Source organism: Mauremys reevesii, linkage group 13, assembly GCF_016161935.1.
Source record: "Mauremys reevesii isolate NIE-2019 linkage group 13, ASM1616193v1, whole genome shotgun sequence".
Taxonomy (NCBI): domain Eukaryota; kingdom Metazoa; phylum Chordata; order Testudines; family Geoemydidae; genus Mauremys; species Mauremys reevesii.
The window spans coordinates 21,353,205-21,376,678 of NC_052635.1; the positions used below are offsets into that span (position 1 = coordinate 21,353,205).

A 23,474-nucleotide genomic window follows, 5' to 3' on the forward strand; every position below is an offset into this window, starting at 1 on the left:
TAGAGACACACATCATGGTTTGGCATCAGATTAAGTTATAGAGCATAACCTTTCTCGGCTATATCAATGCATATAGTCCTGCAAAGGCTTGTTTACATGTAGACTTGGAGGATTAGATTTAAATCAGCAAATGGTGGTAATTGCTGATTTCTCTCTCCAAGCAGAGGGAGGGGGAAGAAAGATGGGATGGAGTGGGGAGGGGAACCATCATTAATAACTATAGTTTACAGAGAGAGAAAATGAAGAACATATCATATGCCTTTCTAGCAGATAACTGGTGCCCGCTTTTGCTGATAATTCTGTCTGGCAGACAAGCACTATGAAATTATTACGATTATAGTGCATTTGTGAATTTGTTATGAATTTCCTGCAGTCATGACATTTTAAAACAAATATCCATTAGTATTAGAGGTAAAAAATAATCTTGGTAGCGCAAAAATGTAAGTTGGAAAAATACTGCAAAAATACTTAGAAAGGAAAATCAATATTATCTGTCAAACTCCTGAAAATAAAGATTCCTAGTATATCCTTAAGGTAGGATGACCAGAATGCAACACAGTGCTCCCGCTAAGTTAGATAAATGGCATTACAGTATTATTATCTATTCTGTTTTTCTGCATATTAAGATTCTGTTTGCTGCTGCACACTGAGCAGAGGTTTTCACTGAGCTGTCCACAGTGATGCCCGGCTCTTTTCCCTCAGTATTTACAGTTAATTTTAAACCCATGAAGTGTGAGTATAATGCAGAGTATCTCTTTCAGTGTGCATTACTTTGCATCTGTCACCACTAAATTTCATCTGCTAAAGTGTTGCTCATTCAGTTCACTTTTTTTAGGGCCCTCTGGTCCTTTCTAGTCCTTTCTAGTGCTGACTAATCTAAATAATTGTGTCATCTGTAAATATTTCCACCTCACTGCTTCCCTCCTCAATAAATACATTAAACAGCACCAGTTCTAGTAGGGAACTTTGCAGCACCTTTCTGTTGACCTTTAGCCATGCTGAAAATGGAAGGCTTATTACTTCTTTTTAAAAGTAGGAATAAAAACATAGACACCTGAGACATTTCACTGGAAACCCTTCTTGGCATTGCATTGTGAAATAGGTAGCTCATGGATCATTCTCTTCCATCTACCTGTCATGTATGTCCATGAATTCCCTACATCAGGACAAGGGATTGAGCATTTTCCCCTTCTGTACTTTCTACATTTCTCTTGCCCTCATGTAAAGTTTTCTGCTTTTAAACATGTCTGTTCTATTCACCAGTGAATACTTTCATTTTTTTACATTATGATGGAAAACGTCCAGTTGACTCCAGTGGTCTTTGAATCAGGCCTGTATATCACTTACTGTCACAATGTGTTGATAACCATTAACTGATCCTTGTAACCTTCCCATGTGGTAGATAAATAGTGCGATTCCTCTTCGCTGATGGGGAAACTGAGCCATGGAAGTTAGCATGGGTGGAGGCTCTTTTTGTTCAGAATATCACCAGGATGAATCATCATTGGGTTCCTCAGTTTCTTACTGCCCAGATTTTAAGTTCTCGGCCATTTTGATTTAACAGATTGTACCCATGAGGTGTACAGCTATAGTATAGTATGAGAAATCCCAGTTTTTGTTAAAGGATCCTTTAAAAAGAATGTCCTGTTTTGTTTTGTTTTTTTTAAATTCCTTGTTACTGATCCAATCACAGAAATTCTACACAGTGCCCCTTGTCATAAGGTAAATAAAGCATGATGCTTCTGGCTCTACTGTAGTACAGTGTGAGAGCAGGTACTGGTCTTACCCTGTACTCGTTAGAAGTCAGATCCCATTGTTCACAGTAGATCCAAAACTCATTGAAGTCAATGACTGCTTTCTGTTAATTTCACTGGGCTTTTGGGTCAGGCCCAACAAGCCAAATCCTGCAGTCTCTACAGAAGCAAATCTCCCATGGCAGGGAAGGAAAGAGGACTGAAGGGTGTGGCACAGCAGGGCTCTGATCTCAGCTGGAGCCTCCAGGTGCTAATCTGATGCAGTGTGACATTCCACCACATGGAAAAATTACTGGGCAAGTCAGTTAGTTACAAAGAGAAATTCTTTTGGAGGTGGTGGTTGTGGAAATGACCGTAGGTGGTTGGGGAATGTGAGAGCTCAACTGGATCAGGCTGTGTATGGCCAGGAGGGGAGGGTTTTGCTGAGCATGCAGAATGCCATGGCAGTCTTTGTTCCATGGCATTGTCTCTGCTGTGTATGTTTTTGAGAGACCAGTTGAAATAGTTACCAAGTTTTGTCTTCAGTCCAAACACAGAAAAAAGTAAACCCTCATGTCTTAGCCTGGAGGACTAAGAACTTCTGAGTTTGTGTCAAGCATGTGGTTTGCTTCTGAATTGTGGTGCACAGTTCTCTGTCTGGGATGCCAGCAGGCAGGTATGGATATATTCACAAAGGATTGGAGTTTGCCACACTTGCTCAATTTATGTAGTACCTTACTCTGTGAGTCACCTGTTGGTTTCATAGGCCCAAATAGGCAATGCTTTAATCTCTGTCTGCTGTTTCAGGGCTGAATTTGATTCATAGGCTGGTAAAATTAGAACTGTTAACCAGAAATGTGTTCTTACCCTGGGGGAAATTCACCTGAAAGAAAGGGGAATAGGTCTGTGGTGAGGTTGGTTTTTTTTGGGGTGTGTGGTTTGTGGGTAGGACAACTTCTCAGGGGGCCTCTGACCTGGCTGCAGGCAGCAGGCATGCATAGGTTCAGGGACAGGCTGGGAGCAGTTAACTTGTTACACAGTTACCAGATCCAGCAGCCCTATCGCCCTGTGAAGAGGTATGGAGTGGTATGGCTGCTATTCCAGCCTCTGCTTGGGGTAGTGGCCTCAGGGAAGTCGTGACAACCCCATGACCCCAGCCTGTGGGTTGAATAAGTGAATTCCATTTCAGGTTTAGTGCTGGAGGTGTGACTTTCACCCATAGCATTTAGGCAGCCTGTAGAACTCCCTGCTGCAGTAGGGTCATTAACTTAAATGTTCTGGCTGTGTCTTTGAAAGATCGGTGTAACTTTTTTATGTACAATAATTGTTGGGTATGACACATACTAAAAAGTGCGTGGTCCACATTCATACTATAGGGTGCAAATTGATCACTGCCTCTTTGTTCAGCATTGCAAAATTGATGAGGTACATTATCATTTATTTTTGTTACTTTCCTCTGGAGCATCAAGCTCCTGGTGTTATCCATTCTGTGTTCCTCCAGGCATCAGTAAGTGCATTGATTTTAAAGAAACTTCAGTTTTTACTGGTAACACTGAGGCTAGTGCCTATGCTCCATAGCTGTGTTATTCTCTGGCATTCATGGCTCGCTTACAGGAGAGCAACTTCCCCTGTTGTATGGAACATTTTAGTCACTATTGTCTGACTGCAAGATAACTACTGATCCTTTCTCTGCAGAGCTGATAACTTCCCTAGCTTGTAAAACACCAGAGGACTCCAAGCTCTCCAGTGAAGTTCTGTGCACCATACGTATATGCTTGTTCAGCTTCTGAGAACCTTAATTGTGGGAAGTAGTCAAATATGACAGCTCATGTAAATCAACTGGGAAATAATACATAAAAAGAAGTGAGCATGAATTTCTAATTAACTAAATTTGCAATTGATACACACAAGTTAAAGGGCACCTGATTTATCATCTGTCAGTAGAAATCTTGGTTATAGCTATTACCTTCAGTAGTGCAGTGCATGCAGCTGTGATACACAAGTTAAAGGGCATATGATTTATCACCTGACACTAACTACATTGGTTCGAGCAATCATGTCCAAGGATTGCAGAGTATGTTGTTGTGTTTCTTGTTTTAATCAAATAACTATTGGCTCAGTTACTTCCTGCAGCTAAAAAGTATTAGCATGATTTTGTTTTCAAAGAGTGGAAAATTACTATGATTGTTATTCTTCCCATCTTAAGGGGAACGAGTCTGGGCTAGTGACTGGGACTGGGGGCTAAGACTTCTGCACTCTTTTCAGCTCTGCCTCTGACCAGCTGGGCACCCTGGGCCCATTTGCTTCAACCATCAGTGCCTTAGTTCCCTGTAAAATGGGTCCAATAATAATTAACTCAACACAAAGATCAGTTACCTACTCAATAGTGAAGCTGAGTGGCTTAATTAATTTTTATGTTTATAAAGTGCTTTGGAATTATCAACAGAAAGGTATTACTGTATACCAGTGCAAGATTTTATTACAACATTGTGCATTATGTAATACTGAAGGCAACATTTTTAAAAACTGACCCACAGTTTTGTACCCCTGGTTATTTATGGCCAAAATGAATATCAGTGGATTTGCACTGACTGTCAGTTTCTAGCATGACTAAATTATATTAATTGGGCCTGGAAACCATTGCAGGCACAAAATTAACTTCAAAAATTTACAGGCGCAAAAAAGGGTGGTGGAAACCAATCACTAAGCTAGGTCCTAAAAGTCCCCATCAGCTACTGTTCAACTTCGGCCTGATTCCCAGAGATATTTAGCCCTGACAGCTTCTATTGACTTCAGTTGGAGTTTTGGGTGTTCAGTTCTTCTGAAAATCAGGCCCCATATCATTTGCAACTGGCCAGAATGCCCAGCCTTACATGGGTAGAATATTGTAATTTAAGTAAAATTTGGCCCTTGTAGTTCTGTGGTCATTCAGACAGTAAAGCTGCTAGTGAATTTCAAACTAAAAAAGTTGGCTTTTAGGCATCTAACTCAATGTTCAGGCATCTATGTAAGTTTGATCTGGTTTCCAAAGGTGCTAAGCTCCACCTGCAAGGTGATGGCAGTTGCATGTTTTTAGCACTTGTGAAAATCTGATCAAATTTAGTTCAGTGCTTTAGTATAGCTTTAGGTGCCTATCTTGGGCACCCACATTTTGAAAACGTTGCCCTGTGTTTTTCTGTAGCCATATGACCTTGATTTGTGATCTGCTCAGCTCAGAAGGAAGAGTGGGTTTGAGACAGAGGTGGGATGCCTTCAGGGAAAACCCAGCTGCTGCTCAAAAGCGGTGATTTACTACTCTTTCCTTTGAGTTGGTACTGAAAACATGCTCATGCATTATGGGGCACTGTGCAGCTGGAATGGTGTCTTTCAGTTTGTATGTAAAACAGAAGTCCTGGCCCCTTGTGGTGATTAAAGATGCCATGGTACATTTGTAGGAGGGTTAGCCTTGGTGTCTTGCCCAGATTCCCTTTGGGGAAATGCAGTCTGTTTCTCTAAACTGATCCTTTGTTTCTCTCCTTCTGCCTCCTACCCCGTTGTGTAGTGCCATTGTGTGGTTTTAAACAGTCACTGCACACCCTCTTAAAGGTACTGTACTTCACTGGTGGGTGTATCAGTTCCTACAGCACAATTCATAGAATTTAGGGTCCTTAAGGATGTAAGATCATTATTATTCTTGCATACTAATGTAGGGATTTTTAGTAGCTTGTCAGTTTTCGTAGTACATGAAGAAAATTATCCAAAGCTCTTCTAAACACATTTGCATCTTGATCCTTGCTGATGACTGTATCAACAAGAGGATCAGTAAAGAATAGTGCTGTGGACCACAAAAACCTCATTACATAATGTCTGGTAGGACAAGTCATACATTGAATTCAAGTAACAGATACAGTAAATCTTGAGGCTCTGAAGATAGAGGAAACTGTCTTCTAAGTGTTTTAATTGCTGGGCTTGAAAAATCGAGAGATGTGAAAGCTACCTTCTAAAGTGCTGAGCGTGTTCTCTTCCTGAGTCTTCACACAGAGGATTCCAGTGCCCTGGTTAATTTCAGAGCTCTTTGCCCAGAGCAGAGCTACAAGATTCAGGTTAATTTCATTCTTCTGCTTCTAGCCAAAGCTCTGAGAAACAGCAGAGTCAGATATTGGAGCTATTCACTGAGCAACAAGACCCAAGAAAACCCTAGAAGGTTGGAGAGGTACGGAGTAATAGCTATTCATACTCCCCGACCTTGGTACCTGCCAGGAGGATAGTGGAGGAGTGTAGCAGAGATCAATACCCTGACAGTCAGGAGACTCTGGAGTGGTGTGGGGAAAGGGTGAAAGTTCCTTCTTACCTTCTAGCATCTAGAAGGGGTTTCATGTTCAATAGACACTGAATAGGTAGGGTTGCTAAGAGAGCTGGAGCCTCTGATCAAAGCACAGCACCCTGCTTGAAATCCTTTAAGGACAGGCGTGTAGGAATGGTGGTCTTTTCGCTGGGGCTTTGTTTCTTGTTCTGTTGTCATCTCATCTTTTGTATCCATTTCTGGCTAGTAGGTTAGTCCTTCAGCTACTAGAACGCTGATGCATTTTTGTAGTCTTAATTAATATGTTTTTATAAAATCCTTTCTCTTCCTCCAATTTTCCTTTGTTCTTGTATTGGATACTCTCTGAGCAGTTGGTCGCTAATCAGTGGAAGCAAAGCACTCTTCCAGCAGAGGAAATATACCAGAAACTTTACTTGCTTAATAAGTAAAAACACACCTTGTGAGGCATCTCGGACCAGAGCTGGATTTTAAAGGGGTCATGGAATGTAGAGTGTGGTGGCATATTTGATTAACTTGGCATAGGACTGGAATCAAAGTTATGCACTTATTGGACCGTGAATGTTGTTGGGAATGTTTACTTAATTTTCACATCTACAAATTAGACAGTTTTGTTCTTGATCTATCATACTATATTAATTTTTCAGCCATTAGCAAAAATTCAAACTGTTACACTGAAATGCACTGATCAGAGTATTATTCAGGAGCTATTTCTATTTACATGGGGTGCAGGGGACCAAGTTAAGCTTCCCCCCTCCCTATATTTATTATGGAGTTAAAGTGAGGAGCTGGAAAATACACTTACAGGAAATAAACATTTTTAGTGTTCTAGTGGACAAACCTTAAATTGACATAGGATACCGGGTAGCAACATGCTATGATTGGTGTCAAAGAGAGAGGCAGTTGGGAGTTTTTGAGTGGTCTCTTTGCTGGTGGTCTTGGTAGTGAATTGTACTGGTGTACTTTAGATATATTTTTGTTGTATTTTTAGGTATACCAAAGGTGCCTAGAGCATATGAATAGATACACATTTCTCTCTCTCACTCACTCTCTGTGTATGTATAAATCTAAATAAATTAAGTGAATTTAGTGTACAGCTGGGCAGGTGCAGTAGCTGCTGTACTGTCACATGGCACCATTTATATTAATGGATCGAGTCTGTTGCACATCTGATTGTGTTATACAGTGAAGATACCCTGGCAATTCAATACTGAAATCCATCACAGGTATTCTTACTTATCATATCACCATTTGAATCTCAAGGCGCTGACGTTCCTCAAAGGGTAATTTCTGTTACTTTTTTGGGCACATTTCTGAAACTTCAGCCACTGACCTTGGCCTAGGTTCCATAGGTTGCTTCTGACATGGGGAGTGTCTGTTCTCACCTCTTGGCCAAATCCTGCTACTGGATTCAAGCAGATGGATGCCTTTGCCTGCACCAAGCCTCATTGACTTCAGTGGACTCTGCCTCGGTGCAGGACTCTGCCTGTGCAGATGACTCAATTGCAGGGTCTGTCTCTATGTCTATGGGATTCCATTTAACTTCAGTGGAAGCTGTGTGTTCATAAAGAGAAGGGAATAGGACTCTAAAGTGTCTTGGAATCTGACACGATTCAGTTTGTGTGTGTGTGGGGACAGTTTCACTTTCTGGTTTCATTGCGCTAGCGCGATGTGGTTGTGCTGGAGAGCTACAGAGAAAAATGAAATGTAAGAAATATCATTCAAACACAGAATATTTGTTTCTGTTAAACTTTTCTTTGTAAAACCTAAATTGTATGTTTTTGTTTTTAAAAAGAGCCTTATTTCCAGGTCAAAGCAACGTTATTTCATCTTTTTCTTGTTCAGTGACATCTCCTTCTGAGCACAAGCAACAGTTGCTACTCTGATGTATAATTTGGAAACATCTTGCGGGCTGCTATAGTTTAATACACACTTTACAGAAGCCCTGCACAGGTGGCTCGCAGGCCTAGCATGTTCCATTCCGCGAAGCGCTTCTCTCACCGAGGGCCAATCCTTTGTCAGTTCAGTGGAATGTCTCCTGTTCATTTCATGGGGCCTTTGGAGAGCTGTATAGCCGCCTAAATCCTTGGCCACCGCAGAGCCCCAGCAGTGGAGGCTAACTGCAAAAGGAAACTGACTAATTTTAATGCATTTCCTATTGAAGCCAGCTCCTGCACGTAAAATGCTAGGTGCAGAGGAGTTACTAATAAACTCAGTGGGTGTATCTTCAGTTTGGACAGATGTGTTTGTTGGGGAGGGGTGTCTGATATGCCTGCCCCATGATCCTCGTTAGACAGATGACTGGCTGGCCCTCAGCACACTGCAGGGATTTTACTGTTGGACCTTGGGAATTATTTGTGTGTGTCTCTGCTACTGTGTGCAGTGAAACCTACACTAAAGACCCCACCCTCAAGAGTCAGCTCCCTGTCTTAACTGATGTATCTCTAAGTAATTTTTCCTAGCCATTATTTAAAGAACTGCTTCTGTTAGTTGGCTGGCTTTTGCTGCCCCTTTGAGTGATTACTTAAAACAGGGTCCTTTGACTAATTATTTGTGCCTCTGGTGTGAGAAGTAAAGTGAAAAATGGACAGTTGGTTTTCTCCCAAAGCATTGGAGGGAGGGAAAGAAGGAAAATTACACTGAACTGCAGAGCATTAGAGGATATGACATTAGGAAGTGTGGCCCTTTCTGAAATAGGAGAAGATGGGAGTAGAGTTCAGACTCACCCACTTCTGGACCTTTGGCTTATTAACACAGGAAACAGCAGTAAAAAACAACATAAAGTTCAGCTTAAGTCTTCTCCTCAGGCTTAGCTGCACTTCACCTCCTCTGTCCAGCATGCTCAGCCTACACTCTAGATCAGGGTTTCTCAAACTGGGGTCGCCGCTTGTGTAGGGAAAGCCCCTGGTGGGCTGGGCTGGTTTGTTTACCTGCTCCATCCGCAGGTCCGGCCGATCGCGGCTCCCACTGGCCGCGGATCGCTGCTCCGGGCCAATGGGAGCTGCTGGAAGTGGCACCCAGTATGTCCCTCGGCCCGCACCGTTTCAAGCAGCTCCCATTGGCCCAGAGCAGCGATCTGCGGCCAGTGGGAGCCGCGATTGACTGGACCTGCAGACGGGGAAGGTAAACACAAAGGCCTGGCCCGCCAAGGGCTTTCCCTACACAAGCAGCGACCCCAGTTTGACAAACCCTGCTCTAGAACCCCTCTTTCTAGAAAGCCTTTCACCTCCCATATGCCTGTGTTGAGTGACAACCCACATACACCAGGGAGTCAGCAGGAATCACTTCATGTGTGCCAGCAGGGTGTAGTGTTTCAGGCAGCACTGCCAGCCATTATAAATCTTTTCCCATATAATGTTTAGTTCATGCAAATCAGAGTTTGCCGTGTTGTCAAGGTCATTCACACAGCTGTGGAAGTGTTGTTTCCTTCTAGTATCATCCCATTCCTGTACCTGCCATTTGTTTCCCTGCTTCAGAAATGTGCCTGGTAAAACAGAAGCTTGAGCTAGAATCCTGACACATGTTCATATCGATTAATTAATGCAATTATGAAGAGTGTTGAAGGCAGCTAGTTAAGGGAAATTCAACAGTCTTCAAACACATTGTTACCCACCTCTCACCTCTCTGAGGAATAATGGGAACAGGGGTGGAAGGAAACAATATTTTTACACTTGTGGTAATTCTGATTCAGTTTAATATTTCATTAATTATTGTTTTGTCATGTTGTGTGCACCAGGAGGAAAATATTAATCACAGGTTCTGCTATGTGCTGTCTGTAAGTAAATGAATTTCAAACAAGAATCTCTGTTGTTGTTTTATAGTTCCAATCTTACATCACAAAGATTTTTCTGGCATCCCTGAGCCAAACCCATCTTTGGTGCAATTTAGCACCCACACAGTGCATTTGGCCCCGGTTTATTTTGGTTACAGTGCAGTTCCTTCTGTCTGTAGTGAGCAGTGTGTGTGACTCCAGATACAGAAGCTAAACTCTTCATTTGCAGGTTCCTTCCTTGGAGAGGTGACACTCGTACACTACAGCTCCACTTACCCTATCAGCACAGTGACAGTCCTCCAGAGCTGGTTCCAGGTGTGGGACATTAGTGAATGTACTGGGGTTCCCATATCCTCTCTGGGGCACCTTTGTCTCCTTTTCTACTGCCATCCTGCTCTTTCTTCACACTCCTAGCTTTCCTTTCCTCTTCCAGCCCCATTTCTCCTTTATACGTCCCAGCTAGGCCAAGGCATTGTGGAGTCTTCTGTATCCAGGAGCATACCCATTCTGTGCAGTCTGAAGAGTTCTCCATTGACTCAGATGTTGGTGGTTATGGATGTGCAGCTGAGAATTATTTGGCAATGGAACACAGTGTGATACGAGTGGTGCTTCCTGATTCTCCATCAGCCACAGTTGCTCAGACTCACCTACTGCTACAGGCTGATACTTGCTGTCATGTAGCACTCTCCATCACGGAGAACGCTAACTGTGACCAGTTGCCCATGTAACCCATGCTGTGAGGGAGGTGAGGATTATTGTCTCCTGTTTTCTCAGTGGGCACTCTGAGGCAGAGCAGCTAAATGAATTGACCAAGTTCAGAGGAGAAGCCAGTGTTAGAGTTGGGATTAGAATTATTGTATCCCAGCACTTAGATCAGTGGATCAGTTTTCTTCTTTCACTCTTGTCTGTGCAAAATTCTTCTGTGAATACAAGACCATAATGCCTAGTAAGGAGGGAGAGATGTCAGGGGTGGAGCATGTGTTTGAACTGAGGGAAGATTATACCCCAATATGGTATAATGAGATTCATAGACAGGGTGGCAAATTCTGCACTGTGATGAAATCAGCGGATTTTATGGCCTGGGCGTCAGTCCACAAGCTGGCCCACTGCATATTATTTTGGGGGCATAAGTAGAGGCTACAAGCAGAAATCATGGTTCCAAAAATGGAGAGCATTTGGGCCATGCTGTGGCAGGGACCTGGGAATAGACACAGTGCCCCGTTATGACAAATGGGAGCTCCAGTAACCTGCCCAGTCAGTGTAAAGGTGTGCCCACAACATGGCTGATACTAGTCTTGTGAACAATCCCTTCAACCAAATTGGTCCTCCTGAGAACAGGAATAGTTTGTGGGATTGGGGTGGGGTCTGTGCATAGGATCCCAGTGGCTGCATGTCTGTGTTTAAACGTGTAGACTACATTCCTTGGCCAGTATCTGGGCATCCAGCTTCTCTCCTGCACTCCTGCTATCCTTGTTCTATTCTAGAAGGCACATTGGATGAACAATGCCAGTGAGAACAGAGCCTTGCTGACGCTCATCTGCCTAGCAGCGCAGGTGGAGTGTGTCCAATTCACAGTCCATGCATTTATATTCAGAGTAATTACTCAGACATTTCAAGTGCAGACTGTTCTTCTTGTTGGTTTCTCTTTCTGATGGCGTGAACCACTGTAATTTTGTTCATTAATTTCTAGTAATGAAATCCACTTTCTCCCATTTCCCTGGGTTATGAATTGAGCCAGCAAATGAATCTCTGAATTTCAGCTTGAGTTTGAAAGGTCCATCCGGAAATGCAGTATCCTGAGAGAGGTGTGTGTGTGTGCTGCTCTGTATCCTGAGAGAGGGGGGTGTGTGTGTGTGCGTGCTGTTTCTTAACAAACTCCTGAAAACCAAGCTGGGTGCTGTGGAGACAGGAGACACCTGTAATATTTCATTCTAGCTCTCTCAAGTGCAGGTCATGTCAGACTGTTTGTGCATATATGTTAGAAACGTGAGGCAAGCCCATCTAGAATCATGTGTTCATGTCTAATATGCTGGCCGAGTGAGCATGATTATGTTTTCCTCTGGCAGCTGCTCCGCAGAGAGAATGAGAGCCTACTACTTACTGTTTTTCTCTATCCCAGGCTTTGGGGGCTTGTGCTTTTGATACCAAAGGTCAATAGCTCTCCCCAATGACAGCCTGTATGTTTGCAACCACAGGTGGATTTCATTTCAGGGCCAGATTATCTCTTCTGTGCAAACATAAGAACGGTCATACTGGGTCAGACCAAAGGTCCATCTAACCCAGTATCCTGTCTTCCAACAGTGGCCAATGGGGGAATGAACAGAACAGGTAATCATCAAGTGATCCATTCCCTGTCGGCCATTCCCAGATTCTGGCAAACAGAGGCTATGGATGCCATCCCTGCCCATCCTCACTAATAGTCATTCATGGACCTATCCTCAACATATTTATTTTTTTAACCCTGTTATAGCCTACCATGGATTTATATAGAGCCAATATGATATTTTCTGTCTTATTACCTATCCCTTTCATAATGATTCCCAACATTATGTTCACTTTTTTTACTGCCATTGCACATTGAGTGGATGATTTCAGAGAACTATCCACAATGACTCCAAGATCTTTCTTGAGTGGTAACAGCTAATTTAGACCCCATCATTTTATATGTATAGTTGAGATTATGTTTTCCAAGGTGCATAACTTTGCATTTATCAACATTGAATTTCATCTGTCATTTTGTTGCCCAGTCACCCAGTTTTGTGAGATCCTTTTGTAGCTCTTTGCAATCTGCTTGGTACTTAACTATCGTGAGTAGTTTTGTATCCTCTGCAAATTTTGCCACCTCATTGTTTATCCCATTTTCCAGATCATTTATGAATGTGTTGACTAGGACTGGGCCCAGTACAGACCCCTGGGGGACACTACTATTTACCTCTCTCCATTCTGAAAACTGACCATTTATTCCTATCCTTTTTTTCGTATCTTTTAGCCAGATACCAACCCATGAGAGGACCTTCCCTCTTATCCCATGACAGCTGACTTTGCTTAAGAGCCTTTGGTGAGGGACCTTGTCAAAGGCTTTCTGAAAATCTAAGTACAAACTTAATGCAGTGGGTTTCTGCGGTAGACAGTGCTTTGAAATCCCCTCTTAGGCTGGGGAGCACAAGGGGGTCGCTCTGTGGCAGCCACATGTGCCCCTACAGGGGGAGTTGAATGTAGGATAGGCAGGATCCTGGATCCGTGGCTCTGTTCTCTTTGGGCCCATTCTGTTCCCAAAAGCCCTACTCTGGTGGTGTGGGTGAGGTGTGCCCTCCATGTTTTGCCCAACTCCCTGCACAGCGGGACAGTGGTGGATCCATTACCTTCGGGGCAGGGGCATGAAAGGGGCATAATTTTGTCTCCCAGCTCTGGCAGGCTGGTCACATTCCGCTGGCATATTAACATCATCTTTGCAAATCAGACAGGCTTTCTTTGTCAAGGAACACAGCCTGGAGGTAGATCTGATGAATGGAGAGCAACGTACGGTGTTCGCCCAGGGGAAAACACCCTCAATGTCTTTTAAAAAGCCATGATCTGTGCTGGTCATGTATGGATCATCACCAATACATGTTTTAAAATAAAAAACAAAACACCAAAAAACCCACATACCTTCCAAGTTGGTTATTTCAGGTGATAGCTGTCCATCCCTCAGTTGTGAGCCCACGAACCAAAACAAAAATAAACGCCATTGCTGTGTGTTATTTCTGTCAGCATCACCCACTAACTGAACTTCAGGTTTTTTTGTGTGTGTGAAAACTGTAGATTGCATTAAGATAATCAATTATATGTGAGAGGAAACCAGAACTTTTTCCATTGGTTTTATCAGATATTGTGGTCAGTTGAGGCAATACAAAGTAACTCAGAACCGTATTACATTCACTCTTGCTATAATCACTCCATCTCTGTTTACCATATTCAGTTAAAGTGGCTTGTTTGCTACATCCGCTCTGCTGCCAAAATAACCTCATTTAGTCTTGCAAGGGTTTCTGTTGCTACTGCTGCTGCAGTGTTCCTGCACTGCAAATATATTCTTGGCCACATCACTGCGGTATGGAATATATTGTTCTTTGAATCCTGCAGGGGAGTTTATCGGTTGGTATTTTCAGTCACTCTTAAATAACATATGAATGGCAGTCTCTTTGGAAAGGTGCTTGGTGGGGCTTTGTTTTCACCTGCTGCAGGGTTGGATGGGGTCTTAACTTGGGGCTTTTCATTCAAAACAATTTTTTTTTTTTTAACATTCAGATTCAAATGGAACTACCTATTCAAAAACTCAAGAAACTGCTTAAATTAAGGCCTTTACAGAAAGCTGGAGCTATATTTGGTGGCAGGCTGGGAATTCTGCAGCAGGTCGCAGTGTATTCAAAACTGGAGGCTTTTCCTGGATTTGATATGGCCGTTAGTAACACCATCACTAAGGCATCTCTTGGTATTGATTCTGATATCCACTTCAATTAATTTCCTGTTGCTCCCCAATTTTCATTTTTCTAGAGTGTTAAGACTTTTGTAATTAAAGCTCATCATTGCGTTGTATGAAGTGCTGAAATGGAAGCTCAAGATTGCGGTAGCCACAGAGGGGCCAGTTGGGGTGTTGTTACCCAGGAAGATGGGGAGCGGTTGCGGTTTTGTCTCTCAGGAGGTTTTGCCTTTTGTCAGTAGGGTGTAGATGCTTCTCTTTTTCCCCTTACCCGTTAAGCAAGGTAACTAGATGTTTTGCTTGGCGATAGGGCTAGAAAGTCTTTGCTCCTCACCCCAGCTAATGATTGGCTGCCCCACTGCCTCTCCCACTCCAATGTTCTTTGATGCATCCAGCAACGTTGATAAAGCACAGGAGCTGAATGGGCCTGGAAAGTTACCAGCAGCAGAAGGGTTAACAATGTGGCCACTCCAGTTGTCATTAGACTCTGTGTTAATACCCCATTGCTTTGAGTGAAAACAGTTCGCCCTTCTATGCGCTCTTACTCCAGGCTAACTGCAGGCTCACATAGCATTGCAGTTTACATTTAATTTGTATTTTGAAGGTTACCCTTTGCAGCCATAATGGCCAGCGACATACATTTCAAAATGAAACTGATATTGTGCATCACAGTTCTGCACCAGCGGTGGATCACGCTTGTGACCAAAGCCACAAAATCATGCGATACTCAGGATCTTACATAAAGTCTACACCAGCTGCATGTTGTCCAGTGCTTGCACCTTAAAATGTCTATAAGGCCTTAATAGTATTAGGCCACTCTCTGATACCTGAGAAATTGCTTGCTGCCCTGCTTCCCTTCCTTCCAGCCCAAGCACTTGAGATCAGTGGTGTTGGAGCTGCTTTTTTGAGTGTAAAGCATGCTGGGCCCTTATCCTCTGGAACTCTCACCTCATTATCACTCCTGTTCTGAATTAATTTCCCTAGAAAATATAGGAACTGAAATGTGCTCTCTCTGCTTGTGTGTTGTGTGTCCTTTCTCTCCACCCCCCCCCCCCCTCCGGGATTGAATTGTAAACTCTTTGCAGTAGGGAACATCTTGGGCTGTTTGTTTGCATAGTCCCTAGCACAGTGAGTTCCTGATCTCAGCTGGGGCCTCTAGAGTTGCCACTGAAATACAAATAATAATACACAGCAAGTTGGATGGAAGAAACAAACAAGCAAACCTACACAGTGAGGAAGTGCAATAAAATCTGGGAACCTTCCCAGCTGCATTATCAGGACAGACGTTTAAAGGGAACGTCTCTCTAAGACATGATTACAGGCCACCCACCTCTCTGAGTAAGTGTCTACAGGGCAAAAAAAAAAAGCTGTGTGTAACTCGGTTTAGCTAACCTGCATTAGCCAGTTCAGGTTAAAATAGCAGCCAGGACACAGGAATTTATTTTAACCTGGTTTAGCAGCATGAGTTTGACCTCAGGCTGCCCTATAGGCTTGAACTTGAGCTGCTATCACGAGTTAAAATAAGCTGCCATGTCTTTGCTGCAATTTGAACCCAAGTTAGCTCATGCAGGTTAGCTAACCCACGTTAACACACGTTTTCTTGAAGTGTCACCATATCCTATGATGCTGTAAGAAATGGAAGTGTAATTGCTTTCATAGCCGTTCCGTTTGTTTGCTGGTGAAAGATATGACCTGCCTTCTTGATAACGGAGAAGAGCCTCTTGCTGCATAAAATATCGGGGAATGTTTTTAAAAGATAGCTCAAACTACAAAATCTGAGCCCCAAAGCTCAACTCTTGGAGACCTCTGATAACCCGCTGCTAAGCTCTGGCCATGTGAGTTAGAGGTGACTGGAGTTCCTCTCTTATGCAGCCCATTTTTTGAGGATATTTAGGAGTGTGGGATACATTTTATACTTTGTACTTGTCCAGTTGGGGCAGGCTACTGCTTTCCCTTGTTGTCTTTACCCGCTTTGGGGACACAGATTCCCGCTTTCTCCCCTCTCCCGCTAACCACCTCCCACTGCCCTCTCACATTGCTTTGTGTAAAAACAGTGAAATAAACTGAAAATATAAAGTGTGTGAGACTGGATTCCTCTGTGTCACCACCGAACAGGAACAGCTTGACATAACAGGAGGGTGAACATCTTCCGTACCAAGCCCACCAGTGCGCCCCAGTCCTGGCTTTGCAGGACTGCGGATCTCAGATTCCATGATCCATTCAGTCCTTAGTACCTCGGCTGGGGCTGCAAACTAATGGGCCAGTTACCACTAAAGTGCTAGGGTGGTTTTGTGATGCGAGCACAGCTCTATCCAGATTCACAAATGCATTTTACACAGGCCAATGAAAAGCTGTCAGACGCGGCACATTTTGTTTTTTGAGGCCTACATACCGCATGCTACAAAGGAGGCTCTCCATTTCCCCAAGCTTTGCATGCTACAAAGGAGCAAACTTCAGGGGGAGAGAAGCCACAGTACCATATAGGCCCCATGAACTGGAGCTGAATAGGGCCTCACTGACACTAGTTTGCACTTCTCCATGTCTTGGTTCCTTGTCCTTTTCAATTCACTGTAATGTGCCTTCCTGAAGACACTGCCTTCCTTTGGGAAGACTATTATGAGCCAAATTCATCCCTGGTGTAACTGCATTAAAGTCAGGTATGCCAGGGATGAATTTACCCTCCTTTATTTTCCTCCTGGTTTTTATTTTCCACTTTGAGACTTCTTGGTTTGGCATAGTGTGTAATTCTGCTTTCTGTAATCTGAGCCCTGATTTGTTTCACTATGACTCAGGGCAGTTCTGACCCAGCCCTGTGTGAGAAATGCATCAATATTACAAAACCGATTATTTGGAGGTGTGAAATAGAAATTGTAGGACTTCATAGGTTACAATTTTGTTTGCAGATTGTAAGTAAAACCTCATAGCCTCACCAGAGAATCTCAAAATCTTTTTAGGTAGGTATGTATTGTCTCCCTTTTACAGCTGGGGGAAACAGACACCGAGGAAAAGAAGTGACTTTTCTGGGGCACACAGGGATTCCATAGTATATGTGGTAATAGAGCTCAGATTTTGAATGCCACAGAATAGTTTCCCATCCAAATGCTGGACTCATAGTCTGCATTGTGTTCGTTATCACTCTGGGCCAAAACAGCTGGGTGCATCCCAATATTTAGGTGGGGTTCTAGCCAAATGTCTGCGTGTGTGGCTGTGTCACATAGGAGCCAAGGGAAACATTCTTTGGATTCAAGGGAGGCAGAGATGCAAATCTGCATGGAAATGGCGATTTACATCTTATTAAACATTGGAAGGAGTCTTTGTTCAGCAGCAGCCAGTAATGGATGCTTTAGGACTAAGGTGAAGGATGAGACATTAGGGCAAGTCCTTCTGAATCCCCATATGTTAGTGGGTGGTTAGTGCCATGAAGCATGAGAAGTTGTATCCCTTATGGTTTTTTATCCTCTTTAATATAACAATAAATATTCTCATATCCATGTAAATTTCTAATGATTGTTTGAATCTTACTAAGATCTTAGTCTCAGTGATGACTTGTGGTGGTGAGTTCCATGTGCTAATTATACTGTGTTTTTCCTTTTTATCACTTTTAGATTGGTTCCCTTTTAATTTTATTAGATGTTCTCCACTTCTGACATTGTGATGGGATGATGACTAAGAACATTAAATTCACTTTCTCTTATACTATACATTAGTTTATATACCTCTATGATGGCTATCTTACTCATCTCCTTTCTCAACTAAGCAGCCCCAGTCCTTTCAGTTCTCGGAATCTCACCCCATGCACATTTCTGTTGTTTCTTTTTTTCAGACAGGGTTACCAGAACTGAACATAGTGTTCCAGGTGAGGGTGTGCCATTGATTTGGATAATGGCATTATAATATTTCTAGTATTATTTCCTATTCCATTCTTTATAGATTTTGTTCGTTTTTGGCTGTTGGTATACTCTGAGTGGAGGTTTTCATGGAGTGGTTGACAGTGACACACTGGTCTTTTCTTTCAGTGTTGACAGTTAATTTAGTAAGGATTATAAGTAGTTCAAATGATTTCTTCCAAAGTGCATTAGTTTTCATAGATTTCATAAACTCAGAGGCCAGAAGGGACCATTGCGATTATCTAGTCTGACCTCCTATAAAATGCAGGCCACAGAATTGCCCCAAAATCATTCCTAGATCAGATCTTTTAGGAAAATATCCAATCATGGTTTAAAAATTGTCAGCGACAGAGAATCTGCTGCGACGCTTGGTAAATTGTCACAATGATCAGTTACTCTCACTGTTAAAAATGTGCGCCATATTTCCAGTCTGAATTTCTCTAGTTTCAACATCCAGCCATTAGATGGTGTTATACCTTTCTTTGTCAGATTGAAGAACCCATTATCAAGTATTTGTTCCCCATGTAGATAATTAAGACTTTAATCGAGTCACCTCTTAACCTTCTCTTTGTTAAGCTAAATAGATAGACTCAAGGAGCTCAATCAGTATAAGGCAGGTATTTGTAATCCTTTAATTATTCTTGTGGCAATTCTCTGAACCCTCTCTAGTTTGTCAGTGTTCTTCTTGAATTGTGGGCACAGAACTGGACATAGTATTCCAGCAGCAGTTGCACGAGTGCTGAATATAGAGGTAAAATAATCTTTCTACTCCTAATTTGAGATTCCCCTGTTTATGTAGCCAAGGATCGCATTGGCACTTTTGGCCACAGTATCTCACTGGGAGCTCATGTAAAGCTGAACATCCAAATATTTTTCAGGGCCACAGGATAGAGTCCCCCATTGTGTAAGTAAGGCCTATATTTTTTGTTCCTCGATGTATACATTTACATTTAGCTGTATTAAAATGCATATTGTTTGCCTATGCCCAGCTTACCAAGCAATCTTGGTCTCTCTGTGTCAGTGATCTGTCCCCTTCATTGTTTATCATTCCCCCAATTTTTATGTCATCTGCAAACCTTACCAGTGATGATTTTATGTTTTCTTCCAGATCATTCATAAAAATGTTAAATTGCACAGGGCCCCTCTATGGCACCTCATTAGGAACACACTTGTTTGATGACAATTCCCTGTTTACAATTACGTTTTCAGACCAGCCAGCCAACTTCTAATCTATTTAATGGGAGCAAGTTAATTTTATATCATTCTAGTTTTTTAATCAAAATGTCATGCCGCACCAAGTCAAGTGCCTTATGGAAGTCTAAGTATATTACATCAACACTGTTCTCTTGATCAACCAATCCTGTAATCTCATCAAAAAAGATGCAAGGTGGTTTGTCAACATTGAATTTCCTTTGCCATTGTGTTTCCCACTCATCAGCTTGGTCAGAGCTTTCTGAAGTTTCTGAGTCTTCTTTGGACTTGACTAACCTAAATAATGTTGTTGTATCCTCTGCAAATTTGCCACCGCACTGCTTACCCCTGTTTCTAAATGCAGTAACAACACTGGACTTAGTAGAGTGCCTGAGGGCACCCCACAGTTAAGCTCCCTCCATCTTGCCAATTGACTATTTGTTCCTACACTGTGTTCTGTCTCTTGGTCAGTTTCTAATTAGTAAACTTTACGTCTTTCCCCATGACTGCTTTAGGCTTGTCTATATTCAAGGCACTGTTCTAACTTTAAATTGTTTCAAAAACTGATTTAGTTAAACCAGTGCAAAACACAGTATGGAAAATCATAATTCTGTTTAAACCAGGTTTATGTTGATTAAGCTTAAATGTATTCATTAACAAATTTAAACCATATCATTATAAAAGTTTAAATTGGATTAAGAGGATTCACGCTCTAGTTTGCAACAATTTAACTAAATGAATTTAAGAATCTCACATTAGTTAACCAGGGACAACTCTGAATATAGACAAAGCTTCAGTGCTCTAAAGCAGTGCTTCTCCAAGTCCGGCCGCCGCTTGTTCAGGAAAAGCCCCTGGCGATCCGAACCGGTTTGTTTACCTACCGCATCTGCATGTTCGGCCGATTGCGGCTCCCACTGGCTGTGGTTCGCTGCTCCAGGCCAATGAGGGCTGCGGGAAGCGGCATGGGCCGAGGGATGTGCTGGCTGCCCTTCCCGCAGTACAGTTCACAAGGACTATATATACATAAACAGGTGCTGCAAGGTTTCTGTTGCTTCTGAGCTTCATTGTGTTTCATTTTGAGGCTCCAAATCTGCTTTACTTTCACATGAACACTGAAGTGTCCATCCCCATGCACAGAAACAAAGATGATGATTAATTTCTCTGTATTGTAGGCAACAGCGAAACACGGTCTGGCAATACATTACTGCCCCTTCAGCCTCACTTGTGCTGAATTATCTAGCACAATGAAGCCTGTAATTAGCAGTGGAGGGAGGGTGCTGTCTGCATAGCTTTAGAGGATTGCATGGGGACATTTGTCAAGGGAAACAGGTAGAGTACTCTGTTCAGAACGAGAGAGAGCAGTCAAGCAGTAAAAATTAAGCAGCATTACTTCTCTAGGACACTTGGATCTTTATAATACAAATTCAAATCAGCAAATCCTTCATCTGTGTACTGGAGTTCAGCTGAAACAGAGTCTAAGCCTGTTGTACCATCCAGCACACACAGCCAGAATAATTTCTGCTGCTCTCTGTAGATTCAGATTGAGGAGGATTCTCCATCTTCAACACTTATGAACAAATTTGGAAGAGAAAAAGCTTTTTGAATAGGCATCATTGAAATCTAAGTAAAACATGCAGGCTAGAAGGGCTGGGAGCCTAGAGTGAATCCCAAAGCTAGGATGAGTAGAATTCAGTGGAAATCACTTTTGCCCAGAAACACTTTAGGACCCAAGAGGGGGAATAATCTTATTTACTGGTAAATCTGATTAAGGAGTTTGATTTACACTTCCTGAGGAGCCTAACAAATAGACCCTGCCTCTAGAATGCTCTCTGGTCCAGGGGACCTTGCTGTCCTGCTGTGGTAGCATACAGGATAAGGTGCCACTCTAGGATTTGAAATTGCTGTGATGGACTGGGAAATACCTTATTTATTCCCACACTAAAGCTGAGCTCAAAGAGTGCTGTCTGCACAATTCCTGATTTCCAAAGTTTGATTTCTGCATCCATTTTAGCCATAGAGCCTTCAACTGCAACATGCGGTTTGCCTGTTTTGTGATGGCCCAATATAGTAGCTCAGTTAAACTTCTTTGGCATGGGAGCTGCATTTGTGGGGTGCAGGAGTAATAAGCTCAGCCCCTGAGTGATAGTAGGGAGCGGCATTGTGCCCTGGCCAGGCATCGCACTTCTGGAGGGACTGCAAGGAATGTGGCGAGTGAGCAGCAGGACTTGCTATAGCTTTGCCAGTGTTCTCCTACTGGTGCGATTCCTAGTTACACTGTTATACACGTGCAATTGCAGTCAAGTGTGGTTACCGGCTGGGAGGGGGAAGGAATCCTGTCCATTTTCCCCCTTCCCTCCCTCGCACATCTCCCGGGCCCCTGTGCTGTGGCACCAATACATTGGCTCTATGCCTTTCCTATCTCTGTCCACCGAATGGTTCATGTACATGGGTTCAAGTCCTGCCCTTGGTGCCTGTGTTGAGTGGCTGGGTCAGGTGTTGGGGGAGATGTGCAGGATAGCAGGGAAGGAGCAATCCTCTCTACCTGTTCAGAGGAGGTGCATGCTTGTTCCCTCCACTGGAGGTGGAAATGGAAGGATCCACACATAGGCTACACTTGTGGCCTGGCCCCTCCTGGCTGTGCCTTGTCTGCTGCTGCACAGATGAGGACTCTGTACCACAAACAGGATGCAAACCCTCTGTGCACCACCCTACCTCCAGCTCCCCATTGTGCACCCTCCATAGCTCTGGAGGAGGGGCTGGATTTGCTCCCTGTCAAGCAAGTCCCTGGAGTTGAATTGTTACCTTGCTGTGTGTGCTGCAGCTCCTGGGAGGGGAAAGGAAAAGAGAGCTTGGGATTAGTGCAAAGGTAGGGGGACCTTTTGCATAGCTGCTTCCCCCCACCACAGTGCCTTTTCCTAGTTCCTGTGCTGCTAATTGAGGGTAATCTCTGTGGATGAATACACACTTCCTCTACTGTCTGTCTCATGACCCTGATACGCCTCCTTGGGCCTTAGTGAAAGCAAAACACCTGCCGGTGGCCTCCCAGTTCATTGCTCTGGAGCTAAGGAGGCTGCTATCAATTCGCCCTGCTCATTTCCCCTCCCTCTCCCCCCACCCCCATAGGACATCAAGTTGGAGCAGAGGGTTGGCTGGACGAGATCCACCAGCATAATTAAGAACGATAGTTAATTAGCAAAAGTAGTGAGTAGAAGGATGGAAACATGAGAAGGTTCATGGGTGAATGTTGATGCATTTTAAAGCTGTAGAAAATTTTGCATTTTTTCCCCTGGATATGTTGATGTCCTGTATTGGGAATTTTCTAAATTTATTTATTTTTGGGCTTTAACATTTTGGGGGGAACTTGGTTAATTTTTTGGTTTCTCTTTTGGTTTATTTTTTTCTTTTTAAAGCCTCAATTTTGTATGCAACTATAAAGCTGATCATTTTTTTTTAATTCTAAGTGTCTAAAAAAAAATTATGAAAAAATTGAAAACTTTTCACAAAACATGCTCTCTGTTTTTCAACCAGCTCCAATAAATTAACCTGTGGAAGGAGAGTGGATGGGGCATCGGTACTCCTGGATTCTCCTCCCAGCTCTGTCACTGACTTGTGTGTGACATCGAGCAAATCATGTAGCATAAAATATTCCAAAGTGCCTAAATCCCATTTCAAAAGGGACTTAGACACTTCAGAGCTTAAGCCTCACTGAAAGTCAATGGGATTTAGGCACTTCAGCCTTTAAGTCACTTGAAAATGTGTACTTGATGTAGCCTTGTTGGAGATGGTTGTGGGTCAGCACACCCATCTGTTGAATGATATTTACAGCCAACTCTAGGCTGCAGAGGAAGGATGCTTTAGTGGTAACACACTGAACCAGGATTCAGGAGATTTGGGTTTAAGTACCAGCTCAACCATGTGCTTCCTGCGTGACCACGGGTAGGTCACGTAATCTCTATACTGCACTTCCCCATCTGTAAAATTGGGATAATACTTCTCAGGGGTGCTGTGAAGATAAAAGCCATTAGTGAGTGTAAGAAGCTCAGCAACTATGGTGATGCAGGCCATATGAATACCTAGATAGATATGCCAAATAACACCTTTCATGAGCATTCCTTTAATAAACAAGGGTAGATAA

General features: G+C 43.0%; 1 protein-coding gene across 8 annotated transcripts in view; it reads left to right on the plus strand.

Moving 5' to 3' along the window:
• The window catches only part of TOX2 (TOX high mobility group box family member 2), a 257,961-nt gene that overhangs the window by 41,060 nt on the left and 193,427 nt on the right, over nt 1–23,474 (plus strand). Inside the window, exon 1 of one of the 8 annotated variants that reach the window (XM_039499256.1) lies at nt 2,175–2,409. The exons of the other annotated variants lie outside the window; for them this stretch is intronic. The gene's annotated coding sequence lies outside the window, so the exon portion shown is untranslated. Of the gene's footprint in view, nt 1–2,174; nt 2,410–23,474 lie in introns of those variants that run through there. 8 annotated transcript variants of the gene reach the window in all.